The sequence below is a fragment of the Bufo gargarizans genome, chromosome 6 (assembly GCF_014858855.1).
Source record: "Bufo gargarizans isolate SCDJY-AF-19 chromosome 6, ASM1485885v1, whole genome shotgun sequence".
NCBI classification, from domain to species: Eukaryota; Metazoa; Chordata; class Amphibia; order Anura; family Bufonidae; genus Bufo; species Bufo gargarizans.
The window spans coordinates 306,788,024-306,810,391 of record NC_058085.1 but is presented as its reverse complement, the minus strand read 5'-3'; the positions used below and the strand labels follow the sequence as shown (position 1 = coordinate 306,810,391).

The following is a 22,368-nucleotide window of genomic DNA, read 5'->3' as shown; positions in this document are numbered from 1 at the left end:
CATAGCCCTTGAAAAAAGGGGTGCGCTCCTGTGTAGATTGCGCATGTTTAAAGCAAAAAATTAAAGGGGTTTTCTGGGAGTACAATAGTGATGACCCATCCTCGGATAGGTCATCAATATCTGGTGGGGGTCTGACTCTGAGTCCTGGCACCCCTACGGATCAGCTGTTTGAAGAGGCCACGACCAGTGATGGTCAGTTCGCAGTGTTTTTGCCAGCGAACACATGCGGGCTGCCATCTTTAGTAAGGTAGACTCACCCGTCGGGCGATGCACAGGTAAGCCCTTACCTGTGCCGGGAGCCGGTCTAAAACAAATGCGGTCACCAGGAGCAGGCAGTTCCGAGAACAGCCGCCGGGGGCCTTCATCGGGCTGTTTTCGTAACTGCCTGCTAAATCGCGCAGGGCAAAGGCATTTTTTGGAGATCCGGTGACGTACCGGATCTCTCCATGCAGCTGCCAGGAAGCCCAGTGACGTGCCTTTGCACTGATGGGCGGGATTTAGCGCTGCCCTAGCCAGTAAAACGGCTAGGGCAGCGCTAAAGCCCACCCACCAGAGCCGGTGACGTCACCGAACACACTTATTAAAAAACAAAAGAGACCTTGCCCTTGAGATGCTCCGATGCTAGCCTCAGGGGGGCTGCCAGGGTGAAAATAAGGGTATGAACCCAGACAACCCCTTTAAATGGGACTGAGCTGCATCTAGGCCACGTAACTGATAAACATTTCACTGACCTAGGAAGCTGCCGCAGCTCTCAGAGCACCACAGCCTCTTCAAACAGCTGATGGGTGGGGTGCCAAGAGTTGGACCCCCACGGATCAGATAGTGATGTCTTATCACTTATTGACATTAGTGGTGAACCCTCAAAGTTGACAATCTCTGTAACGTTCAAAGCAACCTGCTCTCCTCTGATGAACATGACCTTAGGATTGGTGGGGGTCCCCGTAGCCATACCCCCGTGGATCAATGTTTTGTTACCTTTTGATGATAACATCATATGGTCAGAAAACACCTCAAAATGTATATTTTATGGCTATGCAGTCACTTATTGTACTCTGTCGGGAACCATCATGGATGAGCACGGCTTCAGTACTGGCTCACATCTAGGTCTGCTGCGTACTTTGTATAAAAGAATGATAGAGAAGATGTATTCTAGGTGTAGTGTTTCACTCAGCACTTCTTATCTGTCATCATAAATCTAATCAGATGAAAAGTAATACACGGTGCACCTCAGGGTGTTCTTCTGAGGACACTGCCTGACTGGAAGCAGACTGAAGTTGTACAATGTAGGATGACCCTCGTTGACACCTCTGGTGCAGTTTTGGGTTGGGTCCTCTTGTGTTATATCATGGGGCAACTATAAAACTTTTCATGGTTAAACCACTCAGTGTTTCAGATGACTAAGGTTAGGTTCACACTTGCGTTAGGCTACTTTCCCACTTGCGTTCGGAGCGGATCCGTCTGGTGTCTGCACAGACAGATCCGCTCATATAATGCAGACGATGGGATCAGTTCAGTACGGATCCGTCTGCATTATATTTCGGAAAAAATTCAAAGTCTGAAAGTTAGTCAGACGGATCCGTCCAGACTTTACATTGAAAGTCAATGGGGGACGGATCCGTTTTAAATTGAGCCATATTGTGTCAACTTCAAACGGATCCGTCCCCATTGACTTACATTGTAAGTCTGCACGGATTCGTTTGGCTCCGCACGGCCAGGCGGACACGAAAACGCTGCAAGCAGCGTTCGGGTGTCCGCCTGCTGAGCGGAGCGGAGGCCAAACGGTGCCAGACTGATGCTTTCTGAGCGGATCCGCATCCACTCAGAATGCATTAGGGCTGGACGGATGCGTTCGGGGTCACTTGTGAGAGCCTTCAAACGGAACTCACAAGCGAAGCCCTGAACACAAGTGTGAAGGTAGCCTTAAACAGATCCACCAGGCTGGTCCAGTGGAGAACATCTTGCAAGAGTTCACTGGATCCTGCCTAGCAGTAACAGCCTTCCAGATCTAACACAAGTGTGCACCTACCTTCCAGAGTCTTCCGAGACTTTACTACTGATGATTTATCCTCTGGATAGGTCATCTGTATCTGATCGGTGGGGGTACCGACACCCACAAACCCTGCCGATCAGCTGTTTGAGAAGGCACCGGCACTTGTAGTAGCGCCGCAGCTTAGGCTAAGCTGTTAGAAGGCCACAGCGGTACTGGGACTGAGTGGGGACGAGCCTTGGATTTCCGTCATAGATTTGCAGTTTCACTTGCCATGGATCCGCTTGTGGATTCAGCGCCACTCAATGGGGCTAATCGGCGAGTGGCCATGTGTCACAGACACATCAATTCATTTTCTTTTTTTCTGCAACATGGATTTCAAATCAATTGCAGCAAAATCCCTCAGCGTGTGAACAACCAGGTGGGTTTCCCAGTGAACTCAATGGGGCATGGCCTGTGGGTGTATTTCACGTTGACCCACGTAAAAACTCTGCTGCACGGTCGTAGCCAATCACAGCAAAACTGTTAATTACTATACAATAGGCAAAAAGAACGTTTTCTCTTTATGGGTTGTTCAACTTTTCTCAACCATTTCATCCCCTTCCACTTCCAGCCCCGCCACTCCGATCCTCCCTGCTGAGCTCTGCTTGTTTGGTTGCAGCAATGACGTGTCCATATACTCAACTGACAGCCAATCGATGGCCTCAGTGATCTCGTGCCACATACTGTTGAAGCCAGTGTTTGGTGTATACACCTGCAACCAGGATGATGATGTATTGGAGCGGCGGCAGGGGGTGAATATACATTCTTTTATTAAAGGGGTTTTCAGAAACTTTTATACTGGATAGGTCATTAGTTTTAAGACCGGTGGGGGTCTGACACCCGAGACCCCCGCCGATCAGCTGTTTGGCGCTTGCAGTAGTGCCACAGTCTTCTCTCTGCTCACAGCGCCGTACATTGTATAGTGACTGTCCTTGGTATCACAGCTCAGTCCCTTTCACTTCAGTGGGGCTGAGCTGTGCCCAGGCCACGTAATCGATGAACGTGTCGTCACTGGCCTAGGCAAAGCTGAGAGAAGGCCACGGCACTACTGCGAGCGCAGGTGCCTTCTAAAACAGCTGATCTGCAGGGGTCCTGGGTGTCGGACCCCGATCAATCAGATAATAATGACCTATCCAGAGGATAAGTCTCAGAAACCCCTTTAATTTAAGACAATTGCTGGCTTGGATATTTTTTAATTTTTGACTGTTTTCCCAAATATTTCTGTGCTAAATCTTTATTTCAGGAAAAAGCTTGTCTTGTAAATCGCGTTAAATGCTCAGTTGTTTTTGGCTGTAAAGATATCGAGATTTATTTTCTGTCTTGGTGAAGATAAATCAGGTGTGGATGGCCGTCTGCTGCCCTTTGGATAGGCTCAGGCAGCGCTCTCCACAAGGTTAGCTGGGGGTTGGTTTGTTGTGAAAAATAAATGAGGTGCTGTTAAATTATAGACGGGTCATAAATTGAAGCCTGTTATGGAAATGGGACCAAAAAGGATTTATTTCATGCTTGCTTCAGCTAGCGGACACATCTCGACAGCTTGATGCATGGGCCTTGGAGCTAAGTATGTATATTGGGTCCCTGATGGTCGTTTAACGCCACGGCTTGAACATTGCACAATATCACATAGTTAGTGTCTATTGACCTGGTATGATCACAGGTGACTTTCTTTCCCATTGTCACATAGGAGATCTGTTGTAGGCCATGCTTCGTTGACGTTCTCACATTTTGTAGGTTCCAATGCATGATGTTGTCCACCTTTTCAAACATTTATTTTCTCCGTTCCATTTAGAAATAAAACAAAGCAACTTGCAATTGGTTTTGATTAAGAAAAAAATATTTATTTTGTGTCTGCAGCTCCTGTGCAGACCGATGTGTCTCCAGGGCTACAAACCAAGCCTGCATAGTCTGATCTTGTGGTAATGCTCCCTTCCATCTGTCTCCTGCTTCTTGCTAACAATGGACCAGAATGCAGGCGAGCTGCTGATATCCGATCCTTCATTTGGTTACCCCTTCAAATATCACATACAATGAGCTACTGCAGGGATGGCCAACCTGCGGCTCTCCAGCTGTTGTAAAACTACAATTCCCACCATGCCCTGCTGTAGGCTGATAGCTGTAAGCAGTCTAGACATGCTGGGAGTTGTAGTTTTGCATCAGCTGGAGAGCCGCAGGTTGGCCAGCCCTGAGCCACTGTATGGGCAGAAGTCCCACTTTCATCCTGGTAACGAGCGATTCTTCACGCCCTCTTTGGATTTGAATTGTGACAGCGGAAACCAGTTTTTCTTCTCAAAATCTCTAACTTGTATGTAAATGGCACCCATAGAAGTCTGTGGGACCATACTGAACCTCTGTAGGCCACCAATTTTATACAGAGCCATAGAGATTGCAGTTCTCCTGATTCATATGGGTCAGGCCTTTGAGCTGACAGTCTCTGTCCCCCTGAACATAAGAAACCCCCACTCACCTGTCTGAGTTCCCACCGCTGCTCCGATCCAGGCCCAGAGGAACCAGGAAGCAGCTTGGTCCCATGACCGCTGAGACCAATCACAGGCTTAGTGGTCAAAGCAGTGATGTACAGTTCAAACCCCTGTGATTGGCTGCAGCGGTCACAGCACCAAGTGACTTTCTGGTCCTGTGGGGACCAGAATCGGCCAGGAATGGCGCTACGGCAGGTAATTGAGGGTTTTATTTGTTCAGGGGGACAGAGCAGCGACCCAGGGGTTGTTGTCATCTCCAAAGTAGGACAACCCCTTTAATGAACAATATTTCTACTCATTTTTGTAATCGTGCGATCTTCGTTATCATAAGGCCGATATCTGTCTTTACATCTCTTCCACGTCTTACTCTCTGCGCTCTTCAGGAAGCAGTGTATGTAAGTAATGTGCCTTTTTACAGCAGAAATCACTTAAAAGGAGATTTCCTACCATTTGTGGTCCATGATGTGAATACCGGAAATGGCCATTAGACCCAGCCTGTGGACAATGACGGCTGAGCTGCTGGTCTGCTCCTCACTGCTGACCTCTCTACTCCTTCAGGTTTTTCGTGAAGCCCATTTCTTTAATACGCTCATGAATTAACACTTTCAGGACCAGGCCTGTTTTTGTATTTTTCCTCCATAGCTTAGCTTTTTTCCATTGACCCAGCCATATGAGGGCTTGTGTTTTGTGGGACACGTTGCACTTTTAATGTCACCGTTTACAGTTCTGCGTAATGTATTGTGAAACTGTAACCAAAGATATTTGTGGGGTAAAATGAAAATAAGAGGGGGTTCTGCCTTTGTTGTTTGGGTTTTGTTTTTATGGCGTTGACTGTGCGGTACATGACAGGCAATGGTATGTAAGCGAAGGATCGTATTGGGGATGATGATGATTGCGTCATGTTTATGGATACTGATCGACTTTATACATCATCAGTCGCCACCATAGACATTGTAAATGGGCCCAGATTTCACAATGTAAGGCCTCATGCACACGACCGTTGTTTCATTCCGTGTCCATTGTTCCGTTTTTCGTGATTTTCTGTGGACCCATTGACCTTTCAATGGGTCTGTTGAAAACTCGGCTAATGCACCGTTTGTCATCCGCGTCCGTGATCCGTGGTTCCAGTCCGTCCAAAAAATATAGCCTGTCCTATTTTTTTCACTGAACAATGGAACCCCATTTTGCGGAACGGAACACAACAACGGTCGTGTGCATGAGGCCTAAATCACATTGATCAGTGAACATGTCCCATCCTTTGTTTGGTGATAATCCTCTGCCAGAGCCGTCTGACAGCAGCTGATTCCCTCCTCCCCACTGAAATAAACATGCACACTCGGCCTGGCTGAGCATACATGTGTATGAGGAAATTACTGCTGTGAATACAGGTGTTTGACCAGGTCATCTTGTGTAAAGTGACAACTACTAATGACAGCCATTGTTTCCTGCCATTGTCTGCCTTTCCGGATCAGAACAGAGCTGGCCATTACATCATGAACCAGGAAGCCCAGTCTAGCGCTGTAGGTCCCACCTAGATTAAAGGGGTTATCTCGCTTTTGCAAATGGCAACCTAATGCACTTACTAATGTATTGTGATTGTCCATATTGCTTCCTTTGCTGGACTGATTCATTTTTCCATCACATTATACACTGATTGTTTCTATGGATTGCGGGGGTGGTCGTAACCATGGAAACAAGCAGCCTATAATGTGATGGAAAAATTAATCCAGCCAGCAAAGGAGGCAATATGGACAATCACAATACATTAGTAAGTGCCTTGTATTGACTTTCCCTACATAATAAATGTCATTTGCCGAAGTAAGACAACCCCTTTAACAAGTGTTTGAAACTGGGCCTGACTGGAACCGAAACAGAGTTCGGTAAAAGGTTTTTAACAGTAGAAATACATTTCTGAAGTTAATACCCAAAGTCGCGAATTAATAACTTCGGCTCATAGGAGCCAATACATTCCAATACTGTACGGAGCGCTCACTCCGTACAGTATTCTAATGAAGTTTTATGCGAATCGACTTCGGATGTTTCAACCAAAGTCGATTCGCTCATCCCTATTGATGAACCATCCTGAGGATAGGTCATTAATAGAAAAAGCCTGGACAACCCCTTTAAAGAATCTCCAAACTTAAATCTAAATAAAACGTGCGTATTACTGAACCCCCTTTAAGGGCTCTCTTATTATGTTCTTCTTATGTTATAATTATTACTAGAAACCGGTAATATCAGAGACTGAGGGTTTGTGTGAGCGCAGGGCGTGGATGGCTGATGTGAGCATGTGGGAGCAGAACATCAGGTGCGCCGGCTGCCAAGGAGGAAAACGCTGGGCCACATTTGTCACTTCAATATGCCAACTGCACGTCTGTGAGTTTTTCAACAGCACTTGTGCAAACACCGTCTCTCTGCCAGCCTTGCCGTGTTCCCAAAAAGGGGGCATGGTGAAGGTGGGGCCAGCAGCCTCGCCACATTTATCATCTTCAATGCCATTTTTTCTGGCGTAGAAGAATGCGGAAATCTGCATCAGTCAGGGGCTGCCATAGATTTCAGTATAGGCGCACGGACTGCCGGATGCCGTGCCTAAACGAGGCGTACTCCTTGTCATAAATCAGACGCACCATCCGACAGCGCCTGACTGGTTATTATAGTTCATCCTGCTAGTGCAGTTCTTTGCTTCCAGGTTTGTATTGCCATGGCCAGTATTGGGGCTTGTTCACAGTTCAGTATGAGCAGGCTTCACTACTGGTCTGGGCTTACAATAACTGAAGTGTGAACTTTCATCCATTATTCTGTGTTGATAAAGCTGCTGTAAGAGAGCATCGACCATCTCGCTGTTCCAGATCTGCAGGAGTTCATCATCGACCCTGGTGAGATAGTCTGCAGCCTGTGGGGTCAAATCATTGCTTTTGTTCAATATATTGATGCAGATGTCCTTAGGCACATCACATAATGTCTGACAGGCACAAAGCTAAGCAAATGAGCAAAACCTTCCAGGATTCAATATCTATCCTATCTATTTATATTTCTTTCTTTCTTTCTATCCATCTCATATCTATCTATCTATCTATCTATCTATCTATCTATCTATCTATCTAATATCATATCTATCTATCTCATATCAAATCAAATCAGCTTTATTGGCAGGACTAAATACATTTTAGCATTGCCAAAGCAAGTGGGGAAAAATTGGGTACGGTTGGGGGATGGGGACATATACAGGGTGGGGGTATAGGAGTCCATGGTATATCAGGCTCCTCTCAGTCTATGGCAGGCAGTAATATATTGTGCTGCTGTGGCCGCTGTGTTCTCCTCTTCCCCCAGCAGTATGGAGAGTCTCTCTTCCTCCTCCATGGAGGTGAAGTCTGGGCAGAGATCAGACAGTCTCCTGAAGTGAGTCTCCCTCACTGCTGAGTATTTGGGGCACCGCAGCAGGAAATGAGCCTCATCCTCCAAGGCCTCCTGGTCGCACTGCTGGCACAGTCTACTCTCCCTGGGCATGTACCTCTGTCGGTGACGCCCGGATTTAATGATCAGGCTGTGGGTGCTCAGTCTGTACCGGCTCAGGATCTGTCGGTCTTTTGGATTGGGGAGTTTCTCCAGATATGGGGCCAGTTTGTACTCCCTCTGCAGGCTACAGTATACTGTCAGCTTCTGGGATGTTCTTATGTCGTTTTTCCAGATGCTAATATACTCCTCTTTGTACTTGTGTATCATCCTCTGGATTTTGCCCTTTGTCAGGCTATATTGGTTGGTGGCTTGGGCAGGCTGGGTTTGGGTGACTTGTTGCAGGGTGCTTTGTTTTTCTGGGGCTTCTTGGTGTAGCAAGGCTTTGTGATGGTAGGAGCTGGGACTGCTGCTCTGAAGATGGGCTCTGAATGATAGCGCCCTCTTCTGTACAGCAAAGTAGAGTGGGAATCTGCCCAGTTCTGCTCGACAGGCGCTGTTTGAGGTGCTCCTGTGGACCTGGAGAAAGTGTTTGCAGAGTTCTAGGTGGAATAGTTCTGTTGGCCTATCTATCTATCTCTATCTCATATCTATCTCTATCTCATATCTATCTCTATCTCATATCTATCTATCTATCTATCTATCTATCTATCTTTCTATCTATCCCATATCTATCCCATATCTATCTCATCTCTATCTCATATCTATCTATCTATCTATCTATCTCTATCTATCTATCTCTATCTCCTATCTATCTATCTATCTATCTATCTATCTATCTATCTATCTATCTATCTCTATCTCATATCTATCTATCTATCTCTATCTCCTATCTATCTATCTATCTCCTATCTATCTATCTATCTATCTATCTCCTATCTATCTCTATCTCCTATCTATCTATCTATCTATCTATCTATCTATCTATCTATCCCATATCTATCTCATATCTATCTCTATCTCATATCTATCTATCGCTATCTCATATCTATCTCTATCTCATATCCATCTATCTATCTATCTATCTATCTATCTATCTATCTCTATCTTATATCTATCTATCGCTATCTATCTATCTATCGCTATCTATCTATCTATTGCTATCTATCTATCTATCTATCTATCTATCTATCTATCTATCTATCTCTATCCCATATCTATCTCTATCCCATATCTATCTCTATCCCATATCTATCTCTATCCCATATCTATCTCATATGTATCTATCTATCTAGCTCATATCTATCTCTATCACATATCTATCTCTATCCCATATGTATCTATCTATCTATCTAGCTCATATCTATCTATGCTAGTGTGCTTCAATCACCAGACCGCAACATTTCAGTCCTCTTACTGGGACTTTTCTCAAGCAGAGACTCCCCGTTACAAGTCTTTTTGCTGTGCTGCTCACAATCTTTGGTTTTTATTATCTATCTATCTATTCTTCCCCTGACATCGTTACCAAATTGCCATTTAAGCAATGTCCAAGGCCACACAACTGGTTGCTATTTATAATGGAGTTAATGGGATCTTTTATTAAGAAGCCTACACCCGTTTGGGCTTAAAAAAAAAGTCGCAAGATCCCATTTTGCATCTTTCTAAAGGTGAAATTATTTTTTTTCTGTTGCACGAGCGTTCTTACGCCGTCCTCGCAATTTGGGAGTGACTGGGGCCGGGCCAGGAAATTGACCCCGGCAAATTTACTTACATTACGTCTGGAAAAAGGCTTAAAGTTGGCAAAAACCATGCCAGCCAAATGCACAGACTACCAAACATGTGCCTAATTTATGACGAGGCGCTCGCTGGCGTAAATGGAAGTAAAAAGACCATAAAAAAAATGAGGGACTTAATAAATGTCCCCAATAGAGTTTGGATATGGTCAGCACCATGTCCCTGTTTACTCGCGGAGATGTGCGGCCGGCCATTGATGATTTTTGTGCCCATCTAAAATGTTCAATCGGTGATCGCTGGTTATCTTTATACAGGGCCATGATCAGGAATGAGAGTTTGAAAGCGCGATCCTTCTCCAACATAGGCCCGTGGGAATAGACCTTTAGGGCTCATTTTAACAGGTCTGCTATTTATTATGCTTTTTAAGAAACCGAAGATTCCATAAAAGCGTGGAAATTCAGTTGAGATGTGTACTCATTACTGTACTCTATAATTACTCATCATCAGCTACGTTGCTGGTTGACATTTCTCACTGAGCCAGTGACCTTGGGGACCAAGGGACCCAGCCCCGTGATCTTTGAATGCAGACGCAGCTACATCCTTGCACAGTATTGCTTCTACCATGACTAATGTCTTTGTTATCAGTTGTCGATGTTCCTCTATGTTATCTAAAGCCAGAGACCTGTCATAAGCCAGGCGGCTGCTCCTCCGCTATGGAAGCCCCCAGAGCTGTATGGTTGGACTGGTTAGTGGTGGCCTGAGATGAGACCTGACACTGCTGTACGTGTGCTCCGTATCAGAGGTCACGCTGTACACGGATCTTCCTTGTCCTGTAAATCATTGGCAATGCTAGATGATGTGTGGGTCTCCGTGTACGAGGAAGTGTGCTCATTTAGACCTCATGCAGCTGACACTACCTGTTCGCATTTTAATTTCGGACCCATTTAGTGGATCCGTATTTTTAGGACATAGGGGTTAATTTACTATGCTGAAATACGCCTAAATCAGGCTTATTTCGGGCTCAGATGGCGCAAGGCTAGCTGTTCCGCTATCTGTGACCTTGCCCCGCTTACACCAGGTCTAAAATTATGGGCATGGTGTGTGTGGGGGCACTCCGGCAGTCCTGTCTCGTTCACCATTTTCTACCCTCTTTTAGACGTAGAAAATGGTCTAAATGTAAGACAGTTTAGAAGCCGTCTTACATTTAGAATTGGCGCTGGATGCGCCAAAGTTATGGAGAGGTTGGACAGTTTAGGGCGTCTAAAATGCCAGTCTTAATAAATGTCATAATCTACCTTTTTGTGGATTGGGGATCCATGTGCTGTCAGCATCTGTATGTCCTATACTATATTGAAGTCAATGGGTCCACAAAAAAAATGCGGATGCAACACCTACAGCATCCATATTTCGCGGATTTGCGATTTCCGGACTGATACGGTCATGTGCATGAGGCCTTACTGTGTACACTCAATAATATTTCTTTGAACTATAGAAGTAAAAGCACTTTCTGCAACTCCATGATATATTGTATTACAGAATGCTGTCACTTGCCTAATACACTACCATTGCCGTTGCGTTCTCTGCATACGTCCATCGTGACATTACTCCATTTTCACGCTGTAATTGATGTCTGTATTCTGTTTGTAGAGAAAATGATTGCAAGGAGTTACCTATGATGGAATTTCTTAAAGGAGTTGTCAAGCTTTTGGGACATTTTTTGCCTGTCATAGCAGCATGTTGGACCTATTGAAAAAAAAATATCATACTCGCCTACTCTCCACCGCTCCCTTCTGGCTCCATTCAGAGGTCTTTCAATCCTAGCCTCTAAACTACTGAACAGATGGAGTGACATACACCATTGCAGTCAGTGACTTGCCTTACACGTCCCCAAGCGGCACGTGACGCAGCACTGATGTACTGCTTGGGGACATGTCACTGCTGAGGCCAGTAATTGTCTGCACCAAAAGAGGTATAATGCAGTGTTGGCTCAGCATGCATGTGGAACCTGCATTCCCTGAATTTAATGGAGGCCAGTATGGCATCAGAGGAGGTAGTATTTAGTGTAGGTTCCTGTCCTAAAGAGATCTCCTTGTCGTTGGCGGACAGGCACAAATGATTTGTACAAAATGTATTTGCCAAGAATCTCACTTTTATAACGTAACATTAGCATTTTCAGATTTTCTATACTGATTATGGTACGATTGTATTTACTTGATTATTTGGGTTTGCAGAGTGCTGTTGCATTGCGTTTGTTTTTGCCAGCGGTGCACATGACCACGTCTGTACTATAGTTTACAGGCTTTGGGCAAGAGACTGCTGAACAGAGCCAAGGAGCCGGAATGGAGTGGTGGAGAGCAGCAATGTGCTGTGGGAGACAGGCAGAAAGCTGTACAACCCCTTTAATATACTAGTTATAGGTTCACATTTTACACTTTAGACATCGTTTTCATACACACAAAAGGGTTGACTTATCTTGTGCTTGTCCTGAGCCATTGACTGTGCTATAGCCAAGAACTGCCTTCTGAATTCTGGAAGAAGCCGACAGACGTGTTGAAGGATGCACATCTTTCAGCTTAGTGGGGTCATTTGGGACAGTTATTTTTTAATTTTTTGCAATATTTTTACAAAGTTATTTAAAGGGACTGGCGCATATGTATCACCAATACATAGGATAAGTGATAAATGCATGATTGCTGAGACGACCGCTTATCAAGAGTCCACAGTTCCAGGTGTGGGTGGTGCGGTAGTGCACATCCAGGACCATTCTGTGGGACTGTTGAGGGCAGCACTAGTCTATCTCTAGCAGTCCTTTATCGTACACTAATAAGAAAAGATTAATTAAAATAATCTTTTCCTTTATAAAAACTCATCATCCCCCCCCCACCATCATCAGACCCCTATGCCATCAGTGCCATCAGTCCCCTCCATGCCATCAGCTCCCCCCCAGTGCCATTAGCTCCCCCATGCCATCAGTTCTCTGTGCCATTAGCTCCCCCCATGCCATCAGTTCTCTGTGCCATTAGCTCCCCCCATTCCTTCAGTCCTCTATGCCATCAGCTCCCCCCATGCCATCAGTCCTCTGCCCTCAGCTACCCCAGTGCCATCAGTCTTTTGTTCAATTCTTTTTATTACAGAGGTTGTAAATAAAGCAGTATCACATCAGGCATACAATATTGCTGACATATTGGTAGCAGAATACAGTATAAGCAACTGAATATGACATAGTAGTTATACAGCAAGACCTCGTATTGACTACATATGATGAAGGAAATGATAGGATAACTTATCCCAGCAAAACAAAATAAAATAAAAAGGGGAAAAACACTAGCACACAAGACGGCGACCAAACAAGACGACAAGGGAAGGAAGGCACAAGAGGAACGGAAACACTAAGGTAAGGTGGGTATCTGGTAAATTTACCCGTTACTGTTCGCCTGATCCAGCCAACTAAAGAACGCTGGAGTGTCCCTGAACAAAAGCCAGGGGGTCCAAGTTTTAAGATACTTCTTATCGGAACCTTCATCTTCAGCTATTAATTCCTCCATTCTACGTATACCTTCAAGCCATCAGTCTTTTGTGTCATCAGCTCCCCCCAGTGCCATCAGTCCTCTGTGCCATCAGCTCCCCCCAGTGCCATCAGTCCTATGTGCCATCAGCTCCCCCCAGTGCCATCAGTCCTCTGTTGCATCAGCTCCACCAGTGCCATCAGCTCCACCAGTGCCATCAGTCCTCTGTTCCATCAGCTCCACCAGTGCCATCAGCTCCCCCCAGTGCCATCAGTCCCCAGTGCCATCAGTCCTTTGTGTCACATCGAATATTTTTTTTTTTTCGTGTCAAGTTACTTGATTTACTCGAGTAATCGTTGCAGCTCCAATATAGGTATTGATACAGAAAATTAAAAATAACAACAATAAATTTAAAAAAAAATATGTTTAACATAAAAACATGATTTAAACAATAGGTCATTTTCTGATGACACATTTCCTTTAAGACCCTTTGCATATGTTGATTGATGCTCAGTCACCAGGGAAGAAAGGATGTTTTATTGTAAAGATCTTTTCACCAGCTCCGGATTTTTGGGTGAGCACAATTAAAACTATTTAGTGGCAGAGGTAACTACAACAAATGGGCGATTGACTCTTCCATTGGGGAACACCCTTTGGAATGGAGAGAATTTGTAGCAGTGCCATATTTATGCATACATTGCTGTCGGTGAATGGGGTTGGCATGCCTGGCATTTCTCTTTATGCTTACAAGTTATTAGCATTTGTAAGTCTCTTCTGTGGGCTGCGAGCCTCGAGTACACACGCTGCTGTGATAATGATGCAGCAGGGCGTTTTGATGAGTGGTAAGTACCAATCAGTCCGCTAATGCACCAATCTTCTATTAACTTCCCAGGATGTTCCTATGCTGCCCCAGTCTAATCGCCACCATGGCCTCTTAATGAATGACCACCCCAGGACTCTTTAATGGGATAAATTGAAGAAAATCAAAAAGCTTTTTATGCCATGCTTGTCTGCACAGCTCCGAGTTATTTAAGAAATGGTTTCATTTCACAGTGCCAAATGCTGTTTATAGCTGGCTACCGGCCGGCGTCATTATTGACAAGGTGGCCTTTATGACACCAGCTTTTTCTGAGGGCTATTTATTGCTGTGGGTTGATGCTTTACATATTCTTATATTATATGCAGCCTATTATTAGTTACCAGAATAGTTTCCATTGGAATTAAAGTGCCTTAATAGTTCACTCCGGGCCTAGAAAAACTATATATATATATCAAGGGTTTAATCTGATTCACAGATGTTGGTCTTGTCCTACTGTAAACCTTTAAAAGCAGAGCTTCATCTGACTTTAGATTCTCTTGAAGATCGATCCCTTTCTTCACCGTATAGAACATAAAGAGTTGGCACTACTATTACTGTGAACCAGAACGTTTTATGAAGGGCTTCATTGTACAAAACCCTCAACATCCTCTTTCAAAGCTTCAGTCCCAGAGAAAAGGTTTAGGTGGAAATATGTCCTTCACATCTATGTCATGACCACCAGTGTCTAAATGGGGTTCATTGGTGGGGCCAAACTCCTAAATCAATAAAGTCTAAGAGGTTTTGAAAGAAAGAGAACTTAGTGGCAAGTGATTAGCTCCAAATTAGATTTTTCTCCTGGACCTCTGGAGCCTACTATAGCTAAGAGAATGGGCCCACCGGAAAATCGTCTGGTTTTCTGGTGGGCCAATCGGACCCTGATGACCTGTGACATGAGAACATCACATCCTTAATTGCGTAAAGAGTTTTTCCAGTAACAGGAAGCTACGAACTATACACTTGATGGGGGGGGGAACTGTGTGGGAATCCAACCACCTGGACACCACCGATCGTGAGAAAGTAGGTCCAACAATTGAATAGAGCGATAGTCGCACCACCTCTCTTTTCACTTGTGTAGGACTGCCAGACATAGCCAAGCACCATCTTCGGCAGTCCCATTGATTTTCAACGGAGTGTTGGTGGAACGCTGACTGTGTGATACATTTTTTTAATAGTATGGACATTTTGGGATGCGGAGGTGCCAGTGATCATTATTTTTTAAATGAGGAAAGGGAGCTAATTTGAATATTATTTTTGTATATTTTTAAAACCTTTTTTTTTTCACTTTAACATTCGATCATCTGATCACTTCTCCTGTAGATTGCAGTGGTAATTCATTGATTCGCTATGTTCCTATAAAGCTCTCTCACAGGCAGAACTGCTTTTCTGCCATTACCACTTCAAAAAACAAACTCTTAAATGGCTATAGAATAATAGTTATGACCAAAAAAATAAAGCAGCCGCCCGTTGTCTTATTTCGTACTCCTCATTGGCTGAAAATACTCCTCAAAAATACAGAGAGGAGTATTATTACTCTCCCAGAAAAAAATGCAATGTAACCTCTACTTACCAGTCCGCGCCCCGTTCCTGGCTGCTTCCAGTCCTCGCTGGACCGCTGTAGCCAATCACCGATCTTAGCCGTTACAATACATCTGCTTGAATGGTATGACCTATCGTTCAAGCAGATGTGACAGTTCAAGCCTGTTCTTGGCCACAGCAGTCATGGGACTATGGGGCTATATAAACAGGGTTAAAGTGGACCTATAACCTCTCCTGACATGTATGTGCACTTCCCTGTCAGACTTACCTAGGGGCTAGACACGCCTTTCGCTGGGTTGGGCATGGCTGCTGGGTCTGCTCTGCCTGCTTATGCAGCCAGCCTCTCCGTCCCCTGCACCCGTAGGGCTGAGAAACTGGATATTTAAGGCACCTTCCCCAGTAGGAAGGTCCTTGAGAAATAAGATCCCTAGCTTGCTAGTTCCTTGCAAAGTCTGCCGGTGTACCGGCTTCTGCCTATTTCCTGACTTCACCACCTGACCTGACCTGTGCCTTATTTACCACACTGACACTGTGCTACCTGCCCTGACCTTGGTTCTGTTCATGTATTTGCACAAACTCTGCTCACCCTGACCTTGGTCTGTTACTGACTACAAATTTGCCTGTCCTTTTGGTGCACCACACTGGTGTCTCTTGACCCTTATGAGTCAACAGCCAACCACACATAGGCCACTCCAAGCATCTGCTGAGGGGACATACATACGCAGGGTGCTGTCCATGCCTTTTGCAGCCCCATAGAAATGAATGGGTTCGCATCCTATCCGGAAAAAAAACTGCGGAGTGGATTCAGACATAAAATATGTTCTTGTGCATGAGGAATAAAGGTGATGTCCCTAGAGGTGTCACGGTGGGGAGTGTGTGGGGGGGGGGGGGAAACTCCCCACTGAACAACGTAAGGAAGCAGGAGTTGAAACTAGGCCAGGACACCGGTGAAACAGAGTAGGGAACCTCCCTAAACGTCACCCTGACTCCTAACCGTATGAGCGGACCCAGATGTTAGGAGGTCTCATAGACAGGAACCTCAGTCCCTAATAACCCTATAGATCCCTGGAATAGAGTCAGGACCAGAGACAACCGGTTCCTCCAAAACACGGCTGAACCAGAAGTCTCCCACTGTCCTAGCTGCAGGGAAAGGGGAAGACAGTGAAAAGCAACTTGTTCGGCGGGTAAGAACCCAGAACAATTAGCACTTACCTGCCAGAGCAACACACCATAAACTGCCTGGACCCCCATGTGAACAGGATACATGACGGCACCAGGCAGAGCTGCTCACTGACTTGTGGTTCCTCCTCCGGGGAACCCTGGAGCCCTCTCACCGAAGGCACAGGCGGACAGGGGAACGTCTAGCATCCAGGCAGGACCGTACAAACCAACAACAGTCCAGACATGGAACAACAACTAGACAGACAACAGACCCTGAACATAACCCACACCAAACATATACAAGGAAAAGTAGGGTAGAAAACAAAGAAACATAGGGAAGACATTGATGTCAAACTAGGGGGCCCTCACACTGGACAGATGGAATATCCGGGAAAGGAGCAAGGCTCCAGCACCAACCGAGGCTGGAATACAACTGACCACTTGCTCACAGCAACAGGATAAGACTAGATGCACACGACCATATGCGTTTTGCGGTCCGCAAATTGCAGATCCGCAAAAAAAATGGATAACGTCCGTATGGCATCCGTTTTTTTGCGGATCCATTGTAACAATGCCTATCCTTGTCCACAAAACGGACAAGAATAGGATATGTTTTATTTTTTTTGCAGACACAGAGTGCTGACCGCATTTTTTGCGGCCCCATTGAAGTCATTGGATCTGCGCCAGAGTTGCAAAAAATGCGGCTCGGATGTGAAACCAAACCACGTTCGTGTGCATGTAGCCTAAGTAGAGCCGTGATACCACACCCTAACCCCATAACCACCAGATTGGGGAGAGGCCAGGAAACAGGTGCAGTGCACACAAATGCGAAAACAACACGTTGTCCCAGGCAACTGCATGCACGGCAGATGTGTCACAGCAAACTACACCAGAACCGAGAAACAGCCGTGACAAGAGGCTCCTGCTGCTGCACAGTGGCTCATACTTGAATGGCATGGTAGGTCGGACCTGCACAGATCAGATTTTGATGGTCTGTTCTAAAGATAGGTCATCCGTATCCCGTCCATCATTTACTGTCATAGAAGCAGATTATTTCTTACCACTCCTTCCTTAAGGAAATTATGGCTTGAAGTCATGATAAAGCCGCTGTAAAAACTCTGCGGAAGGATCCTGTAACTTTTATTATGCTTGTAACCTTTATTCCTTCCTCTCATTATATGATGTATTTTGCAGAAGTGTATTCACATACTCGGCCTCTTGATTGCTTGCATTATTTATGCATTCTCAATCAATAGTCCATACCATAAATCACATTTATTCCTAATTCTGCCCCTCTGACTATGTATACTGTTTATTATTTTTTTATTTAGAAAAAGGATAACGCTGTTAGGACTTGTATGATGATATTAAAGGGCATCTGTCAGCAGATTTGTACCTATGACACTGGCTGACCTGTTACATGTGCACTTGGCAGCTGAAGGCATCTGTGTTGGTCCCATGTTCATATGTGGCTGTATTGCTGAGAAAAATTAAGTTTTAATATATGCAAATGAGCCTTTAGGAGCAATGGGGGCGTTGCCATTACACCTAGAGACTCGGCTCTCTCTGCAACTGCGTGGCCTCTGCACTTTGACAGGGCCAGGTGTGATGACGCTTTCACGCCTTGTCCTGTGAATAAAAGTAGAGAGGGTGCGGCAGTTGCAGAGAGAGCTGAGCCTCTAGGTGTAATGGCAATGCCCCCGTTGCTCCTAGAGGCTCAAGTGCACATGTAACAGGTCAGCCAGTTTCACAAATCAGCTGACTGAATTCACTTTAAAGTGATCCTCAGACTAGCCAATCTCTATCTGATCGGTGGGGGTCTAACACTCCACACTGTTGCTGATCGGCTGGTCTGTGTAGCTCCGTCAATGGAAGTCAGCACCGTGGACATTGTAGTGGCGGGAGCTCGCTACTACTGCGCTGCTCTCCTTGACTTCATCTGCTTCTGAGGATAGGCCATCATTTAAAAAAAAACTGACCCCCCCTTTAAGAAGTGACTAGACTGAAAGGTCAGTGTGTTTTAAGGTTAGAAGCTTTCAGAGCTGACTGCGCTCAGACACATTCTCTCAAAGTCGTCATGTTTGTCACATGCAACAAAACCCCAAACCTCAATTATAGTTACTCCCATTGTTTCACTGAAGGACTCTGCAAGGAAAAGCAGATAGTTGCGTAGACGGCGCTGTCAGCAGCTTCAGCACATCTAGTTTGCAGTATTGTGTGGAAAAAATAATTTTTACCCAACTTGTGTTCTTTTTGTTTGTTTTAATCTCCCCCCCCCCCCCCCCCCATCTTTTTATATGGATTTTATGAGGTTTCTCACCTTCTTATGACAGTGGAGTGTTGTTTTATTAACGTGTACATAACCTTTTGAATAATTTTTTGTACACTGAAACTATTCTAATTCTAAATGTGTATTATACTTTATTTGAATATGTTACTGTCTTAGTGACTTAATGGGCACTTGGACTTCGGGTGCCTATAGTGCCTTGGAATCTGTTGAACCTGTACCAATTTGCTATGCCAGGCTTTGATAGAGTGGAGTGAGCACAGGCAGAAGCTCTGCATAGCATATTGCTGCTCTTGCCTGTGCCTGCCTCCCCCCCCCCCCCCCATTATTAAAGAGGACCGGTCACCGCACCTGACATGTCTGTTTCAATAGCTCTATGCATTCCCCACGTACTAACAATTCTGGAGCATCTATTCTTATGTCTGTATGTTGTGCCATTCCTTTAATATTTCTACTAGAAGTTATGAGTGAATTGCTAGCAGTCTGCAGTAAGGGTACAGAGGGGAGGGAACCAGTTGGGGGGGTGTACCTGCACAGTCTGAGAATGGCAGCACTGATTGGACAGTCAGTCTGTGCAGGTACACACCTCCAACTGGTTACCTCCCCTCTGTACCCTTACTGCAGACTGCTAGCAATTCCTTCATAAGTATTAAGGCTGATTTCAGCCTGTATTTGTGGGCAGGGCGTAGCTCCCTATATATGCCTGTCAAGGTCTCCCCTCAGGTGGTGTGTCTCACTTACGTTCGTAGGAGGAGCCACATCTAGCCGTCTAGCAAGCTGTTTGTTTCTCTCTCTCGTCCAGAGTGAATTGCTGCACGGTGCTACATTCCGGTGAGAAGTCTTTCTCCTCAAAGTAAGTTTATGGAGCGTGATACTCCCGTACGTCCTCCAGCAGTGCTTCCCTAAAATCACCTTGCGGTCCAAGGCGGAACGCATGTACTTCCGCCCGCCTCCTGTACGCGCTCAGCCGGCAGCAGCGCTTCCCCAAGTCGTCTTGCGGTCCAGGGTGGAACGCACCTACTTCCGCCCGCCTCCGGCACGCGCACAGCCGGCAGCAGCGCTTCCCCAAGTCGTCTTGCGGTCCAAGGTGGAACGCACTTACTTCCGCCTGCCCCATTCAGCCTCCCCAGGCGGAGCACAGACCGTTCCCACACACTCACCCGCCGGAGCCGCACCGGAGTCCTCCTTCCCCAGCGTGAGGTACCGCAGCATGACTGCAGTTTGTGGCTCTGGACTCATGGCGTTCCATCAGGGTCGGTCTGTGGCCCGCATGGTGACACTGCCAGGCACTCAGAAGATGGGTCACATCCACATGCGGCGAGGTTCTGGCATGTTGCCGTTCCAAACTGGTCACTCACTCAGATATTCTCAGGCATGTCAGTTCGTCTTTTCAGATGAATGAGGTCTGAGAAGAGTTTGTCCCAGCAAGTCCAGCCCTGTGCCCCCACTCCCTGCAGTTCCCCAGCACACCCCGCATGTCACTCTGGTTCCATCTTCATGTTGTATGTCTCCTGGATCGTCCAGGCTCAGTGCCAACGTTGCATGTCACCTGGATCGTCCAGGCCCTGGTCATGTTGTATGTTACCTGGATCGTCCAGGCCCTGGTCTCATGTTGTATGTTACCTGGATCGTCCAGGCCCTGGTCTCATGTTGTATGTTACCTGGATCGTCCAGGCCAGTCCAATGTTGTATGTTACCTGGATCGTCCAGGCCCTGGTCTCATGTTGTATGTTACCTGGATCGTCCAGGCCCAGTCCAATGTTGTATGTTACCTGGATCGTCCAGGCCCAGTCCAATGTTGTATGTTACCTGGATCGTCCAGGCCCTGGTCTCATGTTGTATGTTACCTGGATCGTCCAGGCCCTGGTCTCATGTTGTATGTTACCTGGATCGTCCAGGCCCTGGTCTCATGTTGTATGTTACCTGGATCGTCCAGGCCCTGGTCTCATGTTGTATGTTACCTGGATCGTCCAGGCCCTGGTCTCATGTTGTACGTTACCTGGATCGTCCAGGCCTAGTCCAATGTTTTTTGTCACCTGGTTCGTCCAGGCCACGCTTCACGTCATAGGTCACCTGGATCGTCCAGGCCATGGTCCAGTGTCGCGCGTTTCCTGGACCTTCCAGGCACGTTCCTGTAGGGTCACCTGGATCGTCCAGGACATGTCTCGCATGCGTACCTCCTGGATCATCCAGGTCCAGTGTCGATGTTGTATGTCACCTGGATCGTCCAGGCCAAGTTCAATGTGGTATATCACCCGGATCATCTGGGCTGTTCAATCTAGTGTGCCACTGGGTTCGCCATACCCTGTCCTAGTCTGCATAGGCTCGGCTTCATGAGCCTTACGGACGTTCAAGGGTCTCACGGTTCCCATCCTTTCTCACGGCTACGTCATTCAGTCTACTTAAATTTTCCCTCAGATTCCTAGAAGTGTTTCCAGCTGCTATAATTTCCAAGTAGAAAGTAGGCTAAAGTTCCGCAAGGTAAGATATTCGATACAAGAGTTATATCACTGGTAGGTTCTGTTCTTGCTTATTTCAGTCCACATATACCTTGTCTAGCTCTTATTTTTGGTTTTTCTGTCCGCGGCAATCCAGATCAAGTCATTCGTCAAAAGTCGGTTCAGCTTAAGGCGGGTCCAAGATGTCACAGGTGTCCGATATAGAAGACAACGTCTCTTCCTTAGGCTCTGCAGTCTCAGGTCGGGTCACCAACAGATCCCTCCGGAGCTGGACCATCCCAAAGTTAATTGCTGAGCTGAATAGGAAAGGGATCCGGTATCCTGCATCTGCCAGAAAAGCAGAACTTTTCAGAATTTTGATGTCTGAGGCTGGGCCCTCTGGGGAACAAACTTCCCTGTCATCAATTCAGCTCTCACTGTCTCAGCTCCAATCCTCCATCAGTGGTTTGGTCAGTTCGGTCTCGGACATCCAGTCCAGAGTCGACGTTCTGGAAGTCCAGCCCTCAACATCCGGTCAAAGTCAGGCTACCACATCATCCCTGGCCATCCCACAGTCTCTCCCAGGTATTCACATACCTACCCCCCAAATTGCCCCGTCCCACTTTCTGCCAGAGAATCTAAAAAAGGACATTGTGGCAGGGAAAGATATAAATCTAGCCTCCATTCTCATTGCATCCCACGATGTTCCAGAAAGTCGCGTGATTAACTGTGGGGACGTGTCCATAGTCATGAAAGCTAAAGATGCACGTCTCAACAGGAAGCTGACCATTCCGGAATTCGTGCTAGCTTTCAGCGTATATAGAGATGTGGTCTGTTCAGCCCAGCCAGACAGAAGGGAGGAACTGGACAGATATCTTTACCAGGTCACCGACCTGGGTCAGAAATATGGTGGATCGGCATTTTACGATTACCACCGGTCCTTCTCCG

General features: G+C 46.1%; 1 protein-coding gene across 2 annotated transcripts in view; it reads left to right on the top strand.

The window, feature by feature from the left end:
- The window catches only part of SGMS1 (sphingomyelin synthase 1), a 276,959-nt gene that overhangs the window by 97,828 nt on the left and 156,763 nt on the right, over positions 1-22,368 (top strand). Inside the window, exon 1 of one of the 2 annotated variants that reach the window (XM_044296268.1) lies at positions 17,627-17,653. The exons of the other annotated variant lie outside the window; for it this stretch is intronic. The gene's annotated coding sequence lies outside the window, so the exon portion shown is untranslated. Of the gene's footprint in view, positions 1-17,626; positions 17,654-22,368 lie in introns of those variants that run through there. 2 annotated transcript variants of the gene reach the window in all.